The sequence below is a fragment of the Nipponia nippon genome, unplaced genomic scaffold, assembly GCF_047370975.1.
Source record: "Nipponia nippon isolate SJK-2023a ecotype South Korea unplaced genomic scaffold, ASM4737097v1 scaffold_1, whole genome shotgun sequence".
Taxonomy (NCBI): domain Eukaryota; kingdom Metazoa; phylum Chordata; class Aves; order Pelecaniformes; family Threskiornithidae; genus Nipponia; species Nipponia nippon.
This window is the reverse complement of record NW_028262290.1, coordinates 124,327,873-124,347,745: the sequence shown is the minus strand read 5'-3', so window position 1 is coordinate 124,347,745 and position 19,873 is coordinate 124,327,873. Positions and strand designations below refer to the sequence as shown.

The following is a 19,873-nucleotide window of genomic DNA, read 5'->3' as shown; positions in this document are numbered from 1 at the left end:
GCACCCTCTCTGCTCTTCCAGCTTCGCCTATGCCAGAGACCGTCTTCTTCACAGCTTATTTTGCAGACTCCTTACACAAGGACATGTAAGCCAGTGTGCCAGCCCCCCAGAAATTAGGGTTTTTTTCCCTTAGTTGGGTCCATATGGGCCTTGCCTTGAGCCTACACAGATTTGCCAGGGCAAGAGGAGTTTGCACACAGCAGAGAAGAGATACACGTAAGTAACTGAGCTTCAATAGCTAGAGGACATTCCCTTTTGACTCACTCCCCTTTAACTCACTTCTTCTTGATTCTGTTCTACTCTTTTGTACATGACAGACATCCATTTTCTGTGAGGGCTGCTTTTTACCCATACAAAAATTTATATGCTAATATGCTCGCTAGCCTATGCTAACTAAAGCGGGAGTTAGCCCAATCTCCTTAATTAGGGCTTTCATGCCTTCATTTATCTCAGCTGCTTGGAGGAAATCAGTCTTACAGAGTGAGCCATCTCCCATATGGGGTGCTGCCCTGCTCTTTGGATGCTGCTGCTGAGCCAGGTAGGGAAGCTGCTTTCTTTTTTGTTGCCCTTTGCAGGTGAGGAAAGCTGGTATCTAGACAGAAACTAATAGGGGCTCATCAAAGGCTGTTTTAGTTTCTTTCCTCTCCGGTTTCCTCACTTAAAAGGGAGGGGAGGAAGCAGGGATTTTTTTAAAAGTTTTTCCTGAGGATCGGTTGGCATTGTCTACTCAAGGCTGAACTGAATAGCTCTGTATCTTTATTTGTCTTTGTTCTGGACAGAGACTAAGATTTATGAGCACTCTTCTTATTCCCTGCTATATTTTGGAATAAAACCTTGGAATACTTGTAGTTATTGTGTATTGCAGAAATATGGCTTGAGAGTGCTTGTTGTATTAACTTGTACAGATCTTGTAAAAGTGGAGTATGCTTACTTGAGCTGCAAATGCAGCAGTTGTTGCACTACAGACACAGCTAAAACACCTATTGAACTGAGTAGCTTGGTTCCTACTTGCAGAGAGCATCTGTAAAGCTGTGAGGCCTGCTGAGCTAGCTCAGGTACCTAGTTAAAGCAGGCTGTTTTGGAGGCAGCTCAGTTAAACTACTTACTACTATTACAGTAGGCTCTTCCCAGTAACCTCCCACTTGCTAGCTCAGGGCTGTATATTTCCTACGCTTGACTTGCTGGAGAGCTCCTGCTTCTCTTCCCTTCCCTCCTGTCTTAGATATAGATGTAGAAATGGGGACTCCTTCCTTCACTCCAGCCTGGAGAAGGAAGGAAGGGCGGGCAACTGTTGCCCTGGATCCCTGGCTCCATTTCTGAACAGGGACACAGAAAGCAGGGAGGCATCTGCAAGAGCAGAGAGCACTGGTGCAGCCCTGTGGCTATCTGTGCAATCATGCTGGTGGATGAGCAAGAAGTAAATCTTGCCTCTTAATAAGATATTGATGAATCTGTTACCACAAGTATGTCTAGATGTACTTCTCAACATGTTGTACATATCTATATGCTCAATGAGTTAAAAAAAACAACAGCGAAGGAAGCCATTATTCTGAAGGAATTGGAACAATAATGCTGCACGGAGCTGCCTAATTAACAAGGCTGTGAAGTAACTGGAGTAAATTAGCAGAGACAATTAATTTACTCTGCATCAAAATACACATTGGAATGCTGTAGAGCGAATGCATAATTTTATCTCTGATTGCTTGAAAGAACTTATGGGACCTGATATTCAGATTACTTTCCTCTGAAAAGCATATGGAGGCTTCTGCTGTTTTCGAATTTTAGTGCATGATGACTGGAATTTAAAGTATTTTTCTGGGGCTTTTGCATCGAGAGTGTGGAGTGTAATCCCTGAGTAGCAGTGCATCAGTAACATTAGTTCCTCCTGTCTGAGGCTAAGACTTTATAATCTAAAGTTGCATGGGAAGCTGTGGTGGTGTGAATTCTTTATGACCTTCTCTAGAAATATGATTCTTTTGGTGCAGAATGTAGATAAGGCTTGAAAGTCAAATAAAGGGGTGTTTAAACTAGGTCAGATTTGTTGCTGCAGGAGAAAATGCTCAGATCCAACGGTTAGTTTGAACCCTGGCTCAGATGCAGCCCACAACAGCAGCTGAGGCAGTTTAGTGAAAAACTTGTACTACTTTGTTATACCACAAACCTGGCCCATGATTACTACACACTATGCTGTAAATTTCGAGTGTTGCACAGATTTAAAACACCACCTTTCTGGCCTCATAAACTAGCTCTCTGCTACTAGAGAAGAGTAAGTTTTACCTCTGTAGAGTTCCTTCATGGTATTTACTTGATTCCATGTAGAGGATTTAGGAATACAAAAGCTTCTCCTGAAAGATTAACAAAGTGCACCTTAGAAAGGCAATTGATTGTTTGCAGACCAACTTGTTCCCTCTTCTGCATCACCTTATTCTTCATTCACAGTTTAATAATGGCAAAATCTGCAGTAGCTTCTCTTCACATAACTCCCTGTATTAAGAAGACATGTCTTGAAGGTCAAGTCCAACCATCATAATGAGCAAAATTAAATCTAAAGTGGGTGTATAAGCCACATAAATATCTACCAGAAGTAAGCGTTGGTTGGCTCTGAGGAAACCTGTCTTCAGATTAATGGCTTGGGCGCTTCCGTGAATTTGCGTATGAGCAAGTAATGCAAGGTGCCTAATGTTGTAATGAGGGCTGGTAAGAGTAAAGCAAAACCCCATCCTTCAGTGGATTAAACGTTTGGTGCTGCAGTGAGTGATGAACTAAGAGCATTTAGCTGGAAGACCTATGCTACTGTCTCCTCTAATGCAAGCGTGCCTTTGAAACTGCTACTTTAAATTACATTAGGCAGAATTTGTACATTGGTAGGCTTGGGTCATTTTCTGAGTGTGAATTTGTTGATGTAAGTAAAATGCTTTGTAATTGGGGACATCCTCTTTGGGCATGCCCTACTTATTATTTAAATGAGGTGCTTCTGAGAAAGGAAATAAAGAAATGCCTGCTTTTCCTCATTTGAATAACTCTGCAGAGGATCTGAATGCTGGAGTTACCACTTGCACATTAATGAGAGGCCAGTACTTAAACTATACCAGTCTAATGCGAAGTCTCACACACAATTGCGTGTAGGTACCAGAAGCAAGAGAAAATGTTTGCTTTGAATAAGCACTCATTCATTTTCATTTCTTCACTGGTTTTAAAAACAAAACAAAACAAAAACACCAAAACAACAAAAAAAACCCCAAACAACACATCAAAAAAACCTTAGGCAGAAAAGTATATAACCTTTATGTATTGTTTGAAAATATATAGTTTTATTTGCTTTTGAATAATTCTGTAGTTCCGTCTTCCGAAATGAGTGTTTTATTTGCTTTAAGTCAAAAAAAAGAGGAAAGACATGCCAACATATCTTCCTCCTTCTTATTTGACTTTTACATTGTAATATCTAATAGTGGCTTAAGAAATCCCTTCTGGATAAGATCATTGCTATTCTTTACCAACACTTCTTTAGGAACTGTAAATCTGGAATTCCATGATCTTTTATTAAGGCTTTGGCTCCATCAATGAAAAATTACACTTTTGACTTTTTTCCCTATCATGTATCTATTTTGCAGTAGGGACCAAACCAGTAAAAGTCACAGGAACACAACTGCAAGAAGGTTTTTGGCTTTCAGTAAAAATTAACTGGCTGAGTATATTTTTAAAGTTGACATCATTAAGCAGACTTTTTTTTCTGGTAAGAAAGATACAGAGAAAAATCAGTATATTGCAATCATTGTTTAATTGATGTTCTAATTCTTAAAGAATAGAAGATTTTGTCAGGATTGTTTTAAGTATAATTATTTAGTAAGCTTTAGTGCTGGAGGAACAAATTTAAGTGGGAATAAGAAATTACCTCACTCAACTGCAAAACTGATCTCTTGAACTTGGTGGAAGGTTTGACCTTCTTTCATTTTATTCCTCTCATTTTGCCCTCTGCACTTCAAGTGCTCTGGCCAAGAACAGAAGCAGAGGAACCATGGTGCTGCATGGGAGGATGCTTTCTGCAGAAAGCAGTGCTGGGAAATCCCGCTGGATAGATATTTAATGGGTTTGGGGGTTGGAAATCGGGAAGCATGCATGTCATTCTGGGTAGATTCTCCTAAATCAAAAACCTCATTTTGACAAAATGAGCTGAAATGTTCCAGAGCGAGTCAGCTGGTGGTGACCAACCTCTGCAGGCTTTGACTCACATTCACAGGGTGATGATTGTTATTGTTTTGAAGTGTTGGCACCTCCTGGCTGTTTATTACTGTCCCTTCACTGGAGATTCCTGCACTCGTCATTGAACTGGCTAAAGGGAATGCATGATTTTATTTCCAATTTTGGTGAATATGAAAGAGGGAACTGCAGGGCCTGAGGAACTGTGCATCCCCCTGTCCTCATGGACAGGAGACAGGGCAGTGACCCGCAGCAGAGGTAAGGCAGGGAGCCAGCACAGTGGCTGCAGGCTGCGGCAGCTTGGTGCTGAGAGTTCGTCAGAGCCTTTGGCTTGATGGGCTGAAGACCAGCTCCCCAAAGTACGGCATGCCAACTGCTGTGACTCAGCGGTGCCCGGCGCCCTGACAGCTCAGCTGGGGGGCCGCAGCGATAGAAGAAAATGAGGCATAAGACACCTGAATAATTTTTTAGACCATGCATTCAGGGGCATTGCCACCAGTCAGGATCTGAGCTGAACAAACCCTTTTGATTCAATTTAGACACCAGAAATTAAATGAATTTATGCTTTTTGGAGTTTTTATTGAAACTTATTTACAAAATAAATAAAAAAAAAAATCAGTATTTTGACCCATGACCACAAACACCTTTTTTCCCCTGGGTCAAGATGAGAACAAGTATCATACCAGGGTACCAGGAATTAAACTCCTCTTCTGTGACATTTCCTTTTATTTTTTATTTTCTTTGCAAAATATCTTTGAGATCCACCAGGCCACACTTACCAATGTTTTGCTGCCCATATTTGTCTGGGTAAACAAGTAGACCTGGGGTAAAAGGGTGGAAAGAGAGGCTGTGTGTGGGAAGCAAAGGGCATGTGGTAGCCTTGCCAGGGAAAGCCTGCTTGTGAATGTGGAATGATTCCTGGGAAACTCATTTAGCTTTAGCTAAGTCATTGTTGTAGGTGAAGAAAGAGATTGAGAGAAATAAAAATAGCAGTATCTTATTGAATATTTCAGATGGAGCAGCTCACACAGAAAGCTTCCTGAAAGTCTCTTTTCACATAAGCAGCTGAAGCCAAAAATAGATCTCAGCTTTAATAATCTAAAAGAGATAAAATTGGACAGTTACTTTTGGGTTTTAATCTTTTTGATGGCATCCCCAGGAGGAAGAAGCTTAGTATCACATCAGAGTTTGTCAAGTATTTTTCAAGATGTTTCATGTTTGAGAGGAAGGGAAAGGTAAGACAAAATCCCTCAGTGAGAGCTTCCATCATTTCCTTTGTTTGCATTCTGATGACATCTGATTACTTAACTTATAAAGATATTCAAGTGGTTATAAGTAAGTACTTCACCAAGCCCTTGTGTGCCATAACTGCATAAACAGTTCAGCAATAAATACTAAGCCGAGCTTTTAGGAGCTGTGAGATTCTGCTCCTGAATCCGTTGGTGGATCTATCTCGGCCAAGCTGAGATTTGTGTGCTGAAATGCAGGTTTTCCTTGCTTGTGCTAATGAACCTGGAAACTGAATGACAGGTGGTTTGGGGGAAGACTGGGGTATTTCACTTCAAGGCATAACTGAGCTGCTTCAGCAGGTCAGAGAATTTCAGAAAGCAATCTGGGCAGTTAATGTTAGTGGCAGCTTACCTATCTCTTCCAGAAGTTCATTCTGAGTCTTCTCATTCAAGCATTCATTCAGAGGTTCTGTTTAAATTGGGACAGCTGATTAGTTGCTGGTTTCTTTCCAAATGTACCTTCCTTTTCTGATGCTGGTGTCTGTAGGTGATGAGATGTCTGCTACTTCTATTAGTGCTGACTCCATTTCTAATGCTCCTAGGGATCCAAATCAGACAACTCAATGACTTTTCTTTTTTTAGAAGATACTGAAGATTTAATGTTCAATATTATTGGGAGCATTTCCTTTGTGGCCTCATAGTTTAGATTTGATCCTTGCTTTTCACCAGCTCCATTGTTGTAGTGAGTGACCCTGGGTCACAAATTACTCTCAAGACATCTTTAAATTGCAATGTGTCAGTGTATAAACAGGTACTTCCATTACAGGTCTTCAGTGTATCGTCATCTGCTTTTTCTTGATTGTGCCTGAGCAAATGTTCTTGCCCTAGAGGGGTCAGCACTAAAAATAAACATTTCACATGGTGAATTACTGCAATTCAACTGGTAATTTCTAGGAAGAAAATGAAAAAGAACAAGAGAAACTATACTGCTCTCCTTGGTCATTACAGTGGAGAAAGAAAATCACAGACCTAGGAGAGGATCAGTGAGGGAAGGCAATACTGACACAGGGCATCAACAACCAAAAATACCTCAAAATGAAATACGTTAGTGAAACACTTCTAAATGTGTCTGTCAGTAGCTCTGTACTTGCATGCAGGACTTCTGGGGTAAACTTTAATGGAAAATGTCTATCGGGAGAGTGATGAAAACCCCTATTGACCTTAAATCCGTTGGGGATTGTTTGGTTGTTTGGTTTTTTTTTTTTTTGGTTGAGGTGGTGGGGTTTTTTGTTGTTTTTTTTTGGTGTGGGGGGTCCCACATAAAGGAAATGAATGTCATATAAACCAGGGTGGAAATCTGAGTCTAAAACTGCCACAGCGGTATGCTCCCAGCCCCTCTCCTGGGAAGTCAGCAGCTCTGTACTGCATCACTTGCAGATTCTGTGTGTTTCAAAGACTGTCTAAGAACATGGCATGCATGACAAGACTTTTAGATGTACGTCACAGAATACCTTATTTTGTTGTCATCTTTGGTTGCTAGAGTAGGCACAACCAACAACAGCTACTTAGCAGTTACTGTTCAATAGCTGTTAGGGCTCATCGCTTTCCCATGGGCTTCAATCATACAGTCAGGAAGAAAGAAAAATCCTTTGAGTTGATTGGATAACATCTGTATTGTATGTCAAACCACAGGTAGAGTAGAGAAGTTTTGAACGACCAGTGGCCTGAATGATTGTTTGCACAACTCTTTCTGGTAGCTGCAGTTAAAGAATAGATCAGTAGAAATCAGAAGAGCTTGATTATTTCTTTCTTCTTTTTTTTTCCTGGGTGGTGCTAAAAAAACAATGGGTGTCTTTTAGATGAGAACAATAGCAGAAACTATATACAAGTTAGTCACATAAAGCAAAAGTTTAAATCTGTCAAAGAAACACTAGTCACTCAGCTCTAATCAAAGGTGATAAATCCTGATGAAATGGAGAGAAAAAGATTGCTTACTTAATGTTCTTGTTAGGCAGCAGCTTCTGAAAAGAAGTCACTACAGCTGCAGTTCAGCAAAGCGCTTGTTTGTATGTCCTTTTCATCTTCAATAATAAACCCACCCCTTACATATACACCTATGGGCTCCTGCATGCTTAACCGCTCTGCTAAATCAAAGCCTATATCATGAGGTCTTTCGAAGTGATGTTTATAGACTGACATGTTTATCTGGATGGGAAAACATGAAGCAGTATTTATCAGCCCTTTGTAAAACATAGAGAGCTTCTAGAAGCGATCTTTAAGATATTTTTGTATACACTAATCTGAAGGTTTATTCCTTTTAAAATGGGGAAATGCTGTCTTTCTTTTTTCTTTCTGTTTTGGCTTTCCCCCCGATTGCATCATTCATAGTGTTTGGAGTAAATGATTATCCCAGCATTTGACACAGCTGCAATCTGCTACCTATGGGAAGAATCGCAGCACAGGATTTGTGCCGCTTCATTAAAAAAAACAGGAAGAAACAGCACTTTCTCTCCTTGCTCATCAGCAGCTAAGTTAATGTGCTTCCAAGGGAACAATATTTGCATACTATAGGGTTGTTTTTTTTCTCTGGTTCAGGAGCTCAGAGATTAACAAAGCTGACTTTAAATTCTCAGCCATCACCTAGAGTCCTTGCCTCTCTACTCAAAACAACCTGTGCAAACAGGTTATTGAGTGATGAGGCTGAATCTGAAGTGCATGAGGGAAATGCCCTCTGCCACCTACTTAGATCAGTCTGCCTGTGTACAGACATGTGGATCCGTTCTGGTAAAATGCTACTACGTAGTGATACTAAACAGGGCTGTTTTCCAAAGTACTGCAGTAGCTTTTCCCCCCCTCTATATTTACAGATAAAATATTCAAGTTTACATTAGCTTGAAAACTAAATTTAGAAATTCTTTAGGATCACCTTCTGCATAAATATTATGTGCAGATTGCAGAATATTGTAATACTGTAATATCAGGATTCTTTTAGATGTAACAGCTGCCTTGGATAACATTGGCCATACGGTGTTATTTATGTTTGTGCTCCCTACCAGGAGCAGATGGAGTCTCCTTCTAGGAGCTTTGCTGCTGCTTTATGTGGGAGGCCCAGAGAGTAACTGTTGGTAACTACTCATCTGCCCCCTGCCCTGTTCAGTCCTCCCACCTCTTGTCCATGAGCACGGGTGAAATGCAGGCTCTGTTGAAGTCTTGCCACCAACATCAGCTTAGTGAGGACTCTTTCTGTGATACACAGTCCCTTCAGCCCACTGTTGCTGGAGGCAGAGAGATGGCTTGGAGCTTGCAGGGAGCTGGGTGGTGAGTGGGTGAGGGCTAGGTGGCCAAGGCTCGGTCCAGATTTGTCTTGGAGTAAGGTGGTGCACAGCATCTTCTCTGAAACAAGCTTGGGTATCGCCACACTGGGTACCTCTGCACAAAGCCTGAGGAAAGCTGTTGTGGCATCCCACTCTGTGCTCCGCGTTACCTGCATAAGCACTTCCCCATCCTTCTGGGTAGGTTTCAGGACGTCAGGGAGCACGGGGCTACCATGGCAACACTGCCAGGAGAAGCAGAGCTATCTATTTTAGGTGATTTGGGTTGAATGAAACAAGTGGAGCAAGTTCTGGGAGGATGCTGTAGGTTCCCTGGGGAAGCTTTTGCTCTGGGAAGGTGTTTTCTCATTTAAAGGATGTTATATTCAAGGCTGTGCTTCGATGCACAGGCGGTTCCCCACTTTCCCAGAGTGCTTTATTTCTATGTAACATCAGCGAGGCAAGGCTAACTTGTTCTTGGTATGTAAGTGTTTGAAGACACAGATGGGTACAGCACAAAATACATGCAGTGGTCAAATACCATTATTTTACAAAAAAATATGTAATTCCTTGTGCTGATAACCAGTTTGGAAGTAGCTTGTGTATGGGATACTACTTAAACAGACAGTGTAGTAAGCGAAGACAAACATGGTTTCATTTTTCTTTCCCAACAGCTTAAAATAAATCTGTTTAAGCCGGGAAGTTAAAATTGATCAGGAAATATTATACATTTTTTTTTTCCTGCAAATCAGAGCCTTACCTCAAAATGGTGGGATAGCGTATTCCCACTGCAAAGCTCTCAGTGTTTTATTTTTTATAATATTCAGCATCTATGAAGGGAAGCTGCTCCCTGGAACCCAGCAGTGGCTAGTTACATGAGAAATCATGTCCTCCTCTGTTCATGATTATTTATTGATTGAAATACAATGTACTGCATTGCAAATTACCTCTTGGATGTCTTGGATGTCATATCATTCTTTTATAGCCTTAAAATATAGCAATAAATCTGAAACACAATGTTCTGAGTATATCTGCCTATTCTCACCTTCCATTTATAAATTTTAAAGCAATTATTTTTGGTAATGGTAGACTATATTTATCTTTACAGTGCAAAACCTTTGTAGCTAAAAGTAAACAGGACATTTAGCCTGAATTTTAATTAAATTTGGCTTTTTATCCTAATAGGAAAACACTTTTAGCAACAGCTTTAAAACATACAAGGGAAGCTTTTATAATATTCTCATTATCTATTGATGTCTCAAATAAAGGAGTTTTTCCATATTGTTATCCAGGGTTTATGTGAACAACAGTGACTTTCAGTCTTGTACTACACTTGAGATGTTTTAATTCAGATGTCTCTAATTAATTAAATCTTTTTTTAAGATTCACTTTGAGCCCATTAGAAATATATATTGCCACCATAATGGATTAGGTATTTTAAAGCTTAGATGATATGTATCCATCGGGCGCTCTTTAAGACTAACAAGTATTTTTTTTTTCTATGGTTCAGGAAATATGACCTGAATGATTTAGAGGACTAGGAACAGTAGAATAGGCTGTGTGTGTGTAAACGGTTTTATGACCACTTGTGGCTTAGAAATTTATTGCAACTGTTTTCAACAACCTGATTCAAAGTGCATGTAAGAGAATGTTGATGAAACATTAACTAATGGTTTAACAGAGCACAACTGCACCATTTTATAGTAATGATCTGTATTAATGAATGGATGATAAACATATTTATATTGTGTTTGCCTTGAAGTATTAATAGTAAAGATAAAGATAAATCTGTACAACGAATATATCTCTTTACATGAACTATGTAAAGAGAACTTGAACTAAGTAAGGTCTTTGACAAAGTCTCCCACAGCATTCTCCTGGAGAAGCTGGCTGCACACGGCTTGGATGGGTGCACTCTACGCTGGGTTAAAAACTGGCTGGATGGCTGAGCCCAGAGAGTGGTGGTGAATGGAGTCAAATCCAGTTGGCGGCCGGTCACGAGTGGTGTTCCCCAGGGCTCAGTACTGGGGCCAGTCCTGTTCAATATCTTCATTGATGATCTGGGTGAGGGGATCGAGTGCACCCTCAGTAAGTTTGCAGATGACACCAAGTTGGGTGGAAGTGTCGATCTGCTGGACGGTAGGAAGGCCCTACAGAGGGACCTGGACAGGCTGGATCGTTGGGCCGGGGCCAACTGTATGAGATTCAACAAGGCTCAGTGCCGGGTCCTGCACTTCAGTCACAACAACCCCATGCAACGCTGCAGGCTGGGGGAGGAGTGGCTGGAGAGCTGCCTGGTGGAAAAGGGCCTGGGGGTGTTGGTTGACAGCTGCCTGAACATGAGCCAGCAGTGTGCTCAGGTGGCCAAGAGGGCCAATGGCATCCTGGCCTGTATCAGGAATAGTGTGGCCAGCAGGACCAGGGAGGTGATAGTGCCCCTGTGCTCGGCACTGGTGAGGCCGCACCTCGAGTACTGTGTTCAGTTTTGGGCCTCTCACTACAAGAAGGACATCGAGGTGCTGGAGTGTGTCCAGAGGAGGGCAACAAAGCTGGTGAAGGGTCTGGAGCACAAGTCTTATAAGGAGCGGCTGAGGGAACTGCAGTTGTTTAGCCTGGAGAAGAGGAGGCTGAGGGGAGACCTTATTGCTCTCTACAACTACCTGAAAGGAGGTTGTAGCGAGGTGGGGGTTGGTCTCTTCTCCCTAGTAACAAGTGATAGAACGAGAGGAAACGGCCTCAAGCTGCGCCAGGGGAGGTTTAGGTTAGAGATTAGGAAAAACTTCTTCACTGAGAGGGTGGTCAAGCATTGGAACAGGCTGCTCAGGGAAGTGGTTGAGTCTCCATCCCTAGAGGTATTTAAAGAACGGATAGATACGGTGCTTGAAGACATGGTATAGATGAACTTGGCAGTGATAGGTTGACGGTTGGACTCGATGATCTTAAGGGTCTTTTCCAACCTTGACGATTCTATGATTCTATGATTCTAAGTGAGCCTGCTACAAAAAAACCACCTACTTTAAATGCTTTGTTTTGTTGGGTTTTTTTATTATTTTTGGTTTGTTTTTTTTTTTTCCCAATAAGCAAAGTATAAATTTATTTGGGTATTAAAATCCACCTACCCTGGATTTTCTCTCCGTTCTAGCAACCTTAAAAAGAACATAAGTGAGGTGCCTCATGGAGGGCCATCCCTTACCAGGTCCAGCAGTGCCACTCCCACAGATTTGGGATGTTTTTGGAAATGCCAATGTCATTTCTCAACCAGACCGGGGCTCCTTGGTGAGGATCTGTCCCCAGAGTGGCCTACAGCAGTAGAACAGGTGCAGACTTTGTTCAGCTCTGGGCAAACTGTATCTTCCTGAGCATTTTGGTTCAGGACACAGTGATAACTACATATGTTGACTAAAATAAACCACCCCACAGTAACTAAAAAGAAAGCCATAGCTGTATTAATTTATAATAGTTTATTTTAATCCTAGTTTATAAATCTGGAGCCATAATACCATTAGCTAAATCTACTTGGCCATGTGGAAACTTTGTTATTGCTATCTGTATTCCTTAAAATGTGCTAAGAGGTATATATTTCAATTGTCTTACCCTGGAACTAGAAATGTCTGTATCTTTCTTCCTTTTTGCCCAAGTTCTGTGAAGAGCAGAAACCTACAATATATTTAAAGTAAAAAACTTATATAAATAATAATACAATACACTGTAAATGATCGATACTAAAAAATGAAATATCAAATAATCACATATAAATGTTTCAAAGATTTATTCATAATATTTTTTCTTTTCCTAAAGAAACAAGAAACATTTGTTTTAAATTTTGCCAGGAGTAATAGAACAAAGGCAAACATGAGAACAACCGTGATGTTCACTGCAGAACAAAAGCAGTTACAGAGACCCTATGAGAGAATAACTTCACCAAAAGGCACTATGCTGAAACAGAGGTGCAGTACAAGAGAAATATAGTCTTGATATTTCAGGAGAGCCAGGTGCAGGAATAAAAATTACTTTGTTTATATCGTTGGTTTTTATTATCTTGTTCATTGTGTAGAAACCCACAAAAGCTAAACCATGTGAAAATTGCTTAGTTCTAGACTTTCCTAGGGATTTTTTCCCACAATGTATATTCTAGACCCTTCTTGACCAAAAAATTGTTGTTCTTTATGAGAGTTCTTCTGAACTTTTCATCTGTACTGCTTTGTTGCCTTGAGTTTAAATAATATATTTACCACTTCTTTTTTCTTTACTCAAACTGTGCAAAAGAATTCAGGATTAATTACTCCCCACTTTTAATTATCTAAATCAGATTGAATCTATAACCAGGTAAGAAAATGGCTTTCTCTTTTTAAGCCCTTCATCTTGAGGTTGATCTAGACTGTAAAGAAAACTCATGATATTCTTAATAAAGCTGTCAGTAGGAGAATTTCCATAGTAGAATTGCAAGCAAAACCTGTGTTACAGCATTTTTATTAGTACTTCATCAAAAGTGTCCAAAGATTGAAAACTAAACCACTCCTCCATTTAGTACTCATCCTTCCAGGCTTCAGGCATCTATCATAGTTATATCCCACTTTGGGACAGTTGAAGCTATTGTGAGAGGCTAGAAATTGGCCAGTGATACTATTTTCCAACAAGGGCAGTCAATGCCTACTGTTAAATGAGTTTAGGATTGAATCGCTTAGGGTTGCTGTTGATATAGTGTATGATCTAACGCAGTGTATGCTGCCATCATACATAACTATTGTGTTACTCTTGAATATGTTCTGTAAGTGCATGTAATCTAGGCGACATTACAAACCAATGTTTAGCAATCAAGCAAACACATCCAGTTTAAGAAGCGCTTCAACTTGTTTTTAAAATCCAGTTGAAGCAGTAAAAAGGTTGTGTTTTAACCCATGTCTAGTACATTGAGGCAGATCTGTATGTGCTGCCTCTTGGAGGAAAGATAATCAATAAGGAGGCAAATCAATGGGGTTTGGCAACATCTATGGCTGTGCTTAAGGAAAAGGAAACCTGAAAAGCCAGAGATCTCTAGCATTTCCTTGACAGAAAACAGGTATTACCTCAGGCTGTTGTGAAAGATAATTTATTTGCATGTGTACAAATTAAGGATATTAGGTTATTGCAATAAAAAATGAGGAATTTGAAAAAGAAAGTCTTGATGCCTAGTATCTCCCTCTCCCTTCCGTTTGGCTTGAGCGAAGCTTTCCCATGCCTCTCTTCTTACTACCTACACGGTACAAAGAAGCAACATAGATTTCTAGGTGGTTACATTCCTTATGACCATCTAGCTTTCCCAGATGTGAACATGAGCATCCTCATAGATCCCTATGGCTCTTGCACTGTGCACACCCAGGGTAAGCTTCAACAACCTAAGGAACAATCACAAGTATTAAGAGGACCAGGACCCACAGTGGCAAGGACCCATTTTATTGACTATCTTGATGGTCAAGATGGAAGGGGAACCAGAAATAGAAAAAGAGGTGACTTGGTCAAGATCACACAGCTACTGGTGGCAGAGCTGGGAACTCAGCCCATCTCTGTTGATTCCTGCTTCAGTTTGTTTATACTCCAGGTATTCAATTCTTTTTAGGTGTTGTGGGAATCCCTGTGTATCCAGCTGAAGGCTGTCAACAACAAGAGTGTACAAAAGCTAAGAAAAACAGCCCTCAGCAATCATCCTCAAGTCCTGTGGGACATATGGGCTGTAAGAGCAAGCTGTCTCCATACACTATACTATTGGATCCCTTTGAAACTCTTGTCTGAGCATGCATCTGTATTTTATTGTTATTTTATACAATTACTCCTCAGTTAAATTATTAATTTCACCCACGCTAGTACAGTATATAAAATGTACTCTTTCCCTTATAGCATCTCTCTTTATGGAAGAAATAAAAATACAATTTATTATGCATGACATTTGCCTAAACTTTTCCTCTATACTACTTTCACCATGTAGAAATGATATAAAGAAAATGAGCCATACTCTGCCTGTGTTAATCCTGCGTAAATCTGGAGAAGCTCCATTTGGGTCCATTGCAGGTTTAAACCACTCTAGCTGATAGCAGGATTCATCCCATGGCTCCCTTTTGTAATGATATTCTAAACTTATGTAAATTTGCAATTTTATGTGCTATAAGTAGGCATTTGTATGCAATGATGCTGCACTGCCTTGACTTTTCTGGACTGAAAAAATAAAGACTTATTTATCCAGAAATACCTGGCAGAGGATAGTAAAAATTTATGTTGTGTAAATTTGAAGAATTCACCATTATTTTGGTTGGTAGTGTTACTGGGAAAACAATCTTTTTAGTTTTTTAGAGGACCTGGGTGCTCATGTGTTAGATAGAGACCATATAGGTAAGCAAATAGTGTTTTAACTCCTTAGTGCCAAAGGCGTGTATGTTAATTATTTATTGTCTATAACTATTGTGCTTGTTGTGGGGGAAATTGGTGGAAAATAAGTTTCACTGAATATTCTGTGGTCAGTGACAGTGTGAATCACAATGTCATTGATCTCACATTCTGAGGAAGGTGTGTGCATTGGTTATCATAAAATATCCCATTGTAGACAGGAGGCAGTGAGAGGAAACTTTCTGCTGTGTATATATGTGTATGTGTGACACATGTATTTACAAAAATCAAATGTCCTTTGACCTTTCAGAAGTTTAGCTTAATTCAGTAGAAATATTTCTAGTGAAATGGGATTTTTGCACTGGGATTGTAGACTGATTTAGTTTTCTGGATGACTAACTCCATCTCCAGATGCAGATACATCTGTGGTGAGCTTTCATTGGGCAATTCCATCTTAGGTTCTTCAATCCCATCTCTGAACAGGATAAGCGTGCAAGAGAACAAGTGGCCCCAAGGTGAAACAGTAATGCTTTATTCCTTTTCTTAAACAAAAATATTTAAATAAATATATTGATTAAAGTATTATTTTATATGTATTATTTAAAAAGAAAAAAGTGTGAATTAATTTTTTTATTTTTTACTTTCTCTACATCATCTTCCTCTGTTTCCCTCACCTGCTTTGGTGTGTGTTAACACGTGCACTCTCTGTCAGCACCAGATTTCTAAAATGATTTAGCAAGTGCTTTCTCATGACACTGGTTTTGTCTGGATTAAGATCTATCTCATCCTTGTTAGCTGTCTGGGGGAGCTGCTGTTTAGCTTTTCTTTCCCCATCCCCCCTTCTAGCATAAGTTCAGAAATCCGTTCTTTGTCCCTCAGATTTGTGCTGTAACTAGACCAGCAGATCAGCTAGCTTTCAACTTTCTGTTTTTCCTAAACCTGAGTTAAACAGCACCCAGAGGATAAAGACATCTAATTTGCTTTGGAAGGAATCACTCTATTGTTGAACTTGTTTATTCAAGTCTGGCTTCATGTGACTGTAAAGGCTGCTTTTTTTTAAAGTAACTTTTGTTTCACTATTATGGAAATGACGTGGTGCATTTGACAGAAAGCCCTTCAAAAGCTTTGATTTAAATAAGCTGTAATACTACATCAAAAACACTTACTGACGTCTGAAGTGATTTTTCCCACCCTCTCCTGTGCTCCAGTCTCCATGTGCTTGCTTTGTCCTTCCCTAGTCACTGTTGCTTTTGATTACTTTTTTCTTTTTTTTTTTTTTTTTTATTGTGTATTTTGAAAATGCTAAGCACAGGTAAATGAAAACTCAGACACTTCACATTCATGGTCCTTAGGACTGTTTCCAGTGCAGGTGGGCTGATGTTACAGGGAAAACTCACCTCGCCCTATTTTCCTCCTTCTTCACTAAGATCGAGAACTAAAAAAAAAAAACAGATTTATTTTAGCAGTGTGATACCATGCCCAAGAGAAAATACTTTAGCTCATATGCATTTTCAAAAGCTGAATACATGTGAAAGTGCATTCTAATTACCTGATTCCCTCTTGATGCTAATGAACTAAGAGAAGCTTTATCCTGACAGACAGTGCTTGACTGCCTGCTGCTCTTTCCAAATTGTTCCTCTGTCCTGCCTTCTACAGCTGCCTTCAGGCTGTCTGTGAAAGTTCACAGACTGTAATTGTTTGGGTCATATATTAGCCTTTGGTTTACAAAAGAGGCTAAGTAATCTGAAAATTTCCATGGCATGCCTGCTGACTTTAATAGTCTATTAAGGATTTCAGGTAGTCTGTGCTTTACCCTAATTTTTCTGCACTAATAAGAAGAAAAAGTCAATACCATCATGAATTTGCAATGGAAATTGGAGTGAATAATGTGTTGGTGAGGCAGAAGTTAGGACTGCCAGCAGAGGGAAAAATAACACCTAATTTTTTGAGACAATGTGACTGAGTAACTAGAATGATGCTCTGGGGTTCGGAAGGCTGGCTGTGCTTCCCTTGGTATGCCCTACAGTACCAGCTGTCCAAACCTCTGAACGCTGAGCTGTATGCATCTTTCATTAGGCACCAAAAGCCCTGCAGCCATTGGACATTTAAATCTTGATCTCTCTGAATTATAATTTGTTCTCTGTTTATAGAGAATAGCTTCACATTTCTGTTAAAACATACTAAGAACAACGGATTAAAAACATCCTAACATATGATTGCTAGCTTCTTTCATTTTAAGGTAAGTAAAGTGGGATCCTAGACTAAAGAAGAGCTTCAAGTCAAGTTGATTTAACTTTCCTGCATCTGGCCTTGCAGAAACACAGGATATAAATAGCTGTAGCAGAGATGTGCCACTGGGGAGTCATGGCTTGATGGCAGATACTTCTTGAGAGCCTTTGTTCGTTCAACAGCTTCTCTATTCAGCATCCTGTTGGCAAGTCGCTTTCCTCCAGGTCTGTGTTTGATTTCCACAGCAAATGTCTTGTTTGTGATGCCCTCATTGGTTAGGAGGAGGACCTAGGGACAACAGAGCTCAACGTGGGAAACGGATATCTCATGCTGATGACTAATCACTTTGATATTTTTTTGGTAGTACTGGCCACATATTCACAACTGGAAATGTTCGATCCTGAGGAAAATAGCCAATGTGTTGGAAGCTTCCAAACAGACTTCTCGTAGCATTTAGGTTAATGAGATTTTTACTGGGAACATATCACAGTAAAACGCCTGTGGTGAATGCATGTGTTGAGAGATCAAAAGCATCTTGTTTTGGTTTTTCAGTGCTTGAGCTTTTGCCAGCATCAGGTATAGTGAGCAACTAAAGAGTTGTTATGTAGTTGTATTAGGATTTTTCAGGCCAAATGAGATCAGCAGTGCATCATCTAAATTTTTGCTTAACAGGTTAATTTACAATTAAGAGAATGTCCAAGGGAAATCACCTCTGCTGTATACATATTAATTATTACTAATGTTTTTGCAGTGGCTAGATTCTACTCTCTCCCAATTCAGACATTTTCCACTGTCTCACAATCTCCTTTTCCCTCTTCAGTCTCCAGCTTTTGTGCATTGTGCAATATTCTTAAAATTGATTTAATCAGTTGCAAACTGTTTTAATGTTACCTTAGTGAAAGAAGAAAAAAAAACTTAAGTAGATAGTATGATTGTTTGTCAAGGAGCAAAATCTTACTGCATTTAAAAAACCCCCAGATTTTAATATCCAACAGTACTAGGATATACTGTGTCTTCTCGTAATGGAAGTCTTATCAGTTAAAAAGCTTTCTATTCTTTACCTGGAAAGATAAACACTGAATCTTCCCTCCCTCTTTCCTTTGTTTGTTCTAAGATGTTCCTCACAGAAAGGCTTGGACCAACCTGAGCTTCATGATAATGATTTTCTGCATGGAGACAATCCAGCCAGCAGATCTGGTTTGCCCACAAATGTGGGCAAATATTTTCAAAATAATCAGATGAGTTCCTTTGGGGAAACTAGCCACAGTTCTTGGGGCTGCAGCTGTCCGAAGATTAGCTGTAGCTGGGTAGGTAAATATATAGCTCCACAGTTGGCACAAGAGATTATAAAATGCTTTTTAAATGCAAAATTTGTTATGAAATCAATAGAAGCATCATCAGTCATCATGACAAATTCTAGACAACGTGATTTGAAAAGTTAATCTTGCTTATTAAAATGATAAATCTAGAGAAACATGGAACTTGTCACATTGGAGTAGACTCATTTTTCCATTTGGTTTAGTATCTTCCATCAAAGCTTATAATTAGATACTATAAACCTGTTATGCCTGGCCTCATCTTGCCAAACAAACAAGTTTATTGAGTACCCTCAAGTGTGAAGGTGTCTTAAACATCTTTGGAGCCCTCTCTGCCTTTGAGAGAACCAAAGAGTTGTCGCTGCCTATGCTGCTTTATAGCCATCACTGTACTGACTGCCTCTAGACATTCATCCTGCTGAAACCCACCAGTGACATTCCTGTGAAAGGGACCTACTTGCAATGTAACTTCAGTGTAACTTCCACCCCTTCACTGAGTCCTGCCCACTAAACGTGTGTTTCTGTCAGACAGCCTCAGGACAGGATGTGCGCGTCTTAGCTGACTGGGGCACATGGAGTCACCTGTGCTTTGGAAGGGACACTGCAAGCATGGTCCCTGTCAGGCATGCAATCCCTGCAGCATACAAGGCTAGTCTGGGGCACAGCCCCAACCTTCCCCTTACAGGGTCCAGTGCAAGACCAATTCCTGTCGTGGACCTTTTGTATAATTGTGGCAGATTAAAAGCTCCTGAAGGTAAATATTAATGTCACTTACAGCCTTGTACTCTCCTAGAGTTAATTCAAGGTGCTGTCAACATATGACAGTTACACCCAGCTGTGAAGACGATCTAAAATGAAGTGTCACTCCCACAGGTTTATAACAAAATTCTCCTTTCTTCCTTTATGCAACCATAGACTGTTACTTCCAAGCTTTTCCTTTTTCCTTTCCCTTTCTGCTGCTCAGCACTTCTGTTTCATCGTAGCCCGAGTGCTTTGCTGTGTGGAGATGTGCTTGTGGCTGCTGCTGGTTCATACCACAGCCCCTCTAGGCTTAGTCCTCTTTGTTGCTAGAATTCTACACTGCTGCTTGCTACTCCAAGGTTGTGGCTCAAAGTTTTGGGTCTTAAATGGTGCCTTGGGCATGCATACTGTGAGGAGCACCAATGGCGAAGCAGAATCTGTTAGGAGAGGAACAGAAAACATAAGGGTGGCAGGGAGAAAGGAGTTACCTGAA

At 40.2% G+C, this 19,873-nt stretch overlaps 1 protein-coding gene across 1 annotated transcript in view; it reads left to right on the top strand.

The window, feature by feature from the left end:
* The first annotated feature begins 522 nt into the window (after positions 1 to 522).
* The window catches only part of LRRC3B (leucine rich repeat containing 3B), a 151,393-nt gene continuing 132,042 nt past the window's right edge, over positions 523 to 19,873 (top strand). The window contains exon 1 of the mRNA XM_087746133.1: positions 523 to 538. The gene's annotated coding sequence lies outside the window, so the exon portion shown is untranslated. The remainder of the gene's footprint in view (positions 539 to 19,873) is intronic.